This window comes from Phallusia mammillata, chromosome 1 (genome assembly GCF_965637545.1).
Source record: "Phallusia mammillata chromosome 1, kaPhaMamm4.hap1.1, whole genome shotgun sequence".
NCBI lineage: Eukaryota > Metazoa > Chordata > Ascidiacea > Phlebobranchia > Ascidiidae > Phallusia > Phallusia mammillata.
The window spans coordinates 6,853,182-6,859,224 of NC_137252.1; positions in this window are offsets into that span (position 1 = coordinate 6,853,182).

The window sequence follows — 6,043 nt, forward strand, 5'->3', positions numbered from 1 at the left end:
AATAATTTAAGCGTAACAATTTAAACATCCCAACTATAATTTTGTATGTGGTGTGCAACTTTTTAATTTCAGTTTTTGGTCAATGTTGTTTGAAGATATTTTGACACGGACTTAACTCCTTGAAATGCCAAATTAATCAACATTCCCGGCGTATTAAACACACAAACATGTGGTTACTGTTTGCTGTTTATTTCAGTTTGATACTCAGTTCACATGCGTTTATCGATTGGTAAATGTTTTTGATTGTGTATAGCCCACGTTTGACTTCGTACGTCACAAGAAAACATGTATCCTTCCGATAGCCCGACCGTTTGTAGCGCCAGTAAACATCAAAATTTCGGCATTTGTTAAACAGACATACATGTAGTATCAATCAACAACCATTGTACGTATTAAGTGTTGTTGTATATGTAGCCTAATAATAAACGCATGTGGAGTGGTATTGCAAGGCTCCTTTGTCTGTAAGTCTACATGAGCGGTGTCAAACACGTGGCACGCGCGCCAAATGTGGCACACAGAGCATTTAAATATGGCACTCGAGCTCTTTCCAGCATTAAAATGATGAACTTTATGATGTCTCACCTTGCCAACTTTTTGTGCATTTTCAAAATTTCACAAACAAGTTTATTTACATTTGACATCAGTTTTTTCCTTGAAGAGGCCTTCTAAGGTTCTGAACATATTGGCAGAATATTTATAATAGATAGTAAGATTAAACAAGCTTCTGTCTTATCTTGGAAAATGGTCTAGGGGGAAAATATTAGCCTACGCTTGAAAGGCTGGGCAACAAACTGTTGTGAAGATTTGGATGTGTAGGAAAACGCCCAGTATTTGCCCGGTAAAATAGCCCATGTTTACAAACAAATATCAAACTTTAGCACGCGAGTAGATATTTGAAAACCAAAATTGGCACTGCAATGTTTTACAGTGGGACACCCCTGGTCGATATCTTACTTTCAAACACAACAAAACTAAAACGAGGAATGGCGCCTTGAATTGATTTCTATTACTAGATGTGTGACTTCTAAAAGCAGTTTAAAAAAGAAATGCAAAAGTAAAATGTGTGCATGCGCTCTGTTCATCTTGTACAAATTATGCAAGATAAAATCCTAACAATTTATATGATGATGACAATACCAGTCAACCATGCATGTCAAATCGTTTCCTGAAATTTAAATATACGTATAAAGCTGAACATCAATCTTTAGTTTTAGGTAGCGGTTAATGGCATAATGTTGAAAGTCCAATTTCATTAGAAAACGATTTATAAACAAAAAAATTGATACACTCACTGGCGTGGGTATGTGTGTTGCGGCTAGCATTAGCGAATGATTGTGCACATACCTCTAAGGCTTTCCGATCCTTAAGGGCGTCCCGGGTTAGAACTACGAGATAATTTTTTTTTCAGTGTCCATGTCTTTGCAAATCTTTAAATTTATTTACTGCAACTTATAATTAACGAAGATTCATAAAGCATACGGGTAATCATTAAGCTTGATGGTTTTTGAGTGGTTTTCACACTTTTTAAGCATGCTCTACTTTAGAGGTCACCAAACTTTTTTCACTGCGGGCCGGATAAGTTTGATAATGATTCGCGCGGGCCGCATAGTTTACATGCCCTAGCGACGTCTGTCCAAACTTAGCCCGCTAGGCTAATTTTCTAGGTGCGCCAAGATATGGTCTTTCTGCAATCCCATTTAAAATCTGGTGATGCGACTGTTAAATTGTACATGTCGTCTCATCTTAGGAGCAATGCTTGTATATTACGTCACAAATAACAAAAGAAAGCAATTGTTTGCGCACAATTGACATTTGTAGTCTTGTCTGTGACTTAACAAACTGGCTTTGGATTAATTCAGGGCGTTGTAATCCTATGTAACTAGGTAAGATCAATTCTACATGTGGCGAAAGGAAACCTTTCGTGAGGTGTATATTGTTTTTGAATGTTACAAAGTTGTCAATACGATTTGGCAAACCAAAACCTGTGGTCGCGGGCCGGATAAAATGACCTCGCGGGCCGTAGTTTGGTGACCCCTGCTCTACATTAAGGAACTAAAATTTCCTGTCGCAGGACCATTCGCAGTTAAACACAACAAAAGTTGTTCCAAGAATGTTAATTAGCAACTTTATTGTGGTGGGTAAAGATGTGTTTCATTACCAATACTAACGTAATAGTCTTGAAACGTTGTCATGCACCCCGGTATTTTGTCATGAAGTTCTAAAACACCACCGAATGTTTCCACTTTAAAATAGGGAATATTACGCGGCACACTGTGTGCCGCGGAGCGCAGTTTAAGAATCATATAGTAACTTATACAGCTTTCTACAGTAACAATATCCAGCGCACCGTCAGAGCGAAAAATGGTGTATTAATGGAATACTTCCATACACGATGCACACGAAGCACAACACGAAAAACTTTTGTTCCTGAAACAAAAACAATATGTAGTTCAGAAAACTGCGTCTTTTGAATTGTAGCAAAATTGCTACAAACCAGAAAGAAAAAGAATGTTAACCTACCTGTTCTTGTGTTTAAAAATAACAGCAGGCAGAGCCTCTAAGACAGGGGTCACCAAACTACGGCCCGCGGACCGGATCCGGCCCGCGAGCTCATTTCATCCGGCCCGCGACCACATTTTTAGGTTGCCAAATTGTATTAATAACCTTGTAACATTGGAAGTTAATCTACTCCTTACAAAAGTTTTTCTGTGGGGATATTCAGAATTAATATTACCTCGTTTCATGGGATTTTAACGCCCAGGGTTGACCCAAAGGCAGTTTGTTACGTCACAGACAAGACTACAAGTGTTAATTGTGCGCAAACAATTGCCTTCATTTGTTACTTGTGGCGTAATATACAAGCATTGCTCGTAAGATGAGACTAATTATACCGTTTAACAGTCGCAAGACCAGTTTTTGAATAGGATTGTAGAAAGACCATAACTAGGCGCCCGTATAAAATTTGTTTTCTCAAATGTTTCCGTAAATATTAATTTCAGCGTTACTAATGTCACTTTGAGGCATCATTGTAACGAGGACATTACGTTGTACATTGCGATGTAATTACAACGTTATGAAAATGCAAGTCAAGATTTTTGGATGGGATGAAATTTGCAAGATGAAGTTACTTGAATTAATAAGAGTCTATTTGGAAACGGAAATATCTGATGTCCACAAAACCAGTTTCAAATGTTGCGCTGTCTTTTCATTTGGTAGAAAGGGCGATTCATTGTGCCCAGACAGCACAGCAAGGTGATCCCTATATTACCGTAGAATCCTAGAAGGGTTTTTAACAAGCTTTTTTTGTTTTGTTTTTCACGGGGTTCGAACCCAGGACACTCCCGGGGACGAATCCCTATCAAGATTTTTTTATGCCTGTATGTGGGTCAGGCGCGTCAGACCATTCGGCCAAGGGTTTTTAACACGCTTCTCATATCGCTTAAATGTTTGGGCACCAACAGCCGAATGACGACTAATTTATCAAAAAAATATTGACAGATGGTAGCGCTAGAGCAGGGGTGCACAACCTTTTCGCTGATACGGCTGCATCGCAGAACCTTATTTCACCAACGGCCGCCAATTATCGGCTAGTTTTTGTTTTAAAATTGATTATGTGAAAATAGGACTTGTCCCACATACATAAACCATCTAATGGCACCCAAAAAGCCCAGATAATTTGAAACTTGATCCACAGATTGAGCTAAACAGTCTGACGACATGTCAGAGCTATTTATGCCGTCATAATCTATATTGTGACGCAAGAGTTGACTGTGTATTTGCATTGTTTGCACACAATAGGGGTATATAAAGTGTGATGTACAGGGTAACTAGGATGGTAATATTCTTTACAGTCTTACAAAATCTATTTAAAGCAGTTTGAAAGTCAAAATTATTAGCAAAAGTGTTTTATTTAGGTCACGGCCGCCAGTGCATATATTTTAATAAACATGTTCACGGCTGCACAAAATCGTCTATTCGGCCGTATCCGCTAGAGGATACAGCTTTAGGGCAAGCCCGAGGCTGAGCGTTTATGCAAACGGGAAAGAAAACTGAAATCTGGTACTTACTGAACTATTATAGGACCAGATGTACAGCTACAATATAACCGATCAGTACATTCGAAGTTCTGTAAATCACAGCAACAAATTTATCAAACTCATATAAATCAAACATAAATGACAGGAAAAGAAACGTTACACAAACAACACGCTGGCAAATGACAGCAAAGTCGAATTCTAATCAATGATTTAACTGACGATTTACAGTCCAAGACACCTTAACATTAAAACTGAAAAGAGGATACGTACCTGGGGCTCTAAACAAAAAAATATTATTTTAATTTATGTTAAGATTGATTTTTTTTCATTAAGTTTTATAACAAACACTTAGATCAATGGTTATATGCGCTACAGTCATTAAAACTCCCTGGGTAATCCTCAAAACAATAGTTTGAATAAAAGTCACCAAGCTATAGGTCGTGTTAGGCCTACACCTCAAAAAGCGAAAAACTTGTATTTAAAACCAGCAAAAAAACAAAGAAAAAGGGCAAAAACAACACATGATATGTTGTCCACACAGTCTATAAACACAGGCTTGTATACGGTTATGTGGAATAAGATTTTGAGAATGTCATTTATGTCTTCTGTATAGCTCGTACCTTGCCACAGCAAGAATTCATTGAGACATTTGTATAGCGCATGAGGTGCAGTGTCCATTCGACAACTTTGCCTTAATTTGTTAGTGCAAGTCAATATAAGGCAATTGGATTATGCGAAGGCATTTAAAAGTGCAAAATGCCACCTCTGGGATGATGACAGCCTGTTATCACAGAATAGGTTTCATTCTACTGGTTTCATTTCAGTTTTGGTAAAAATTAAGGTGGTATATTATTGGGATGACATCACAGAAGTGGAGCAAAAGGTCGTATGTGCGTACATAGCAGTCACATGCAATTTTATGGAAATGAACAGACAAAAAACATGTATCAGCTCTCACCATGCACTGCATCCTGCCATTAAGCACGAAACACAGTACCGGTTCCGTTCAAATTACTCCATGCTGGGACAAGAATAATTTTCGCCCTGTGGAAATGATATTTAGCTGTGTGTCTTACTTGGCAAAAAACAAGTGTCGTTTCAGCGATCTTTTGGTGGTTGTGGTTTGTAACATATGTGGATTGGTGAATTGTCTCGGTAAGGTAAATGATTTTATGCAACAGTGTAATAACTGTAAGGTTGCGCCCTCAGGTACATAGTAGATATGGAATCGATGTACTTTATTCAAGTTGTGAAAATTTGAGTTGCCCGTTTACTATTAATTTGAATTCTGTTGTTTTTGCTATATTGATTTTTTGTAAAGCCAGGAACTGTCAGTGTTGAGTGAGTTAGACAAGAAGAGAAATGCAAGGTATAATTTTAACAAAGATGGATAATCGCCGGTGGGTTTTCAAACTTTACTTGTGTTTCTTGACCATCGAAATCGTCCAAGGTTTGTTGCAAAGCGTTTTGTACTTTACCGGGTGATTGGGTTTATTTTTTGTTGAACTATGTATCGCTGTGCAGGGAAGGAAACAGTATGCTTGGGTGTCGATGGTGCATCAGTAGAAGATCCACAACCTTGTGCCTACAATACTCTGAAGCTGGTCGACGAACGTTCGGCACAGGAACCAGGTAAAATATTTTACCACAGTTAACGTGTAAGCAAATACAACAAAATAAAATACCTTAAGCGAGGTGGACTAATACTGTTTTGTGTTTTAAATGCGTGGAATTATTATTAAAGAAAACTTACATCTATTTTTCGTGGGCTTTTAGGAAGGTCATCGAACAAGATTTGGTGTTTGCTAGTGGCGATATTTGTCTTATTCAATCTAAACAGTACATTTCAGTTCTTATGTTCTAAATTCCTGCTTTCATTTTTGCAAACTTTTTTTGCGTGTCAGTCATGGTTTACATCGTTAGTGTAAAAAACATATGAACACCAAACCATGCAAACTTTCTGGCAAAATTTATGTCCGAAATTGACAAAAGAAAATTAAAACTTA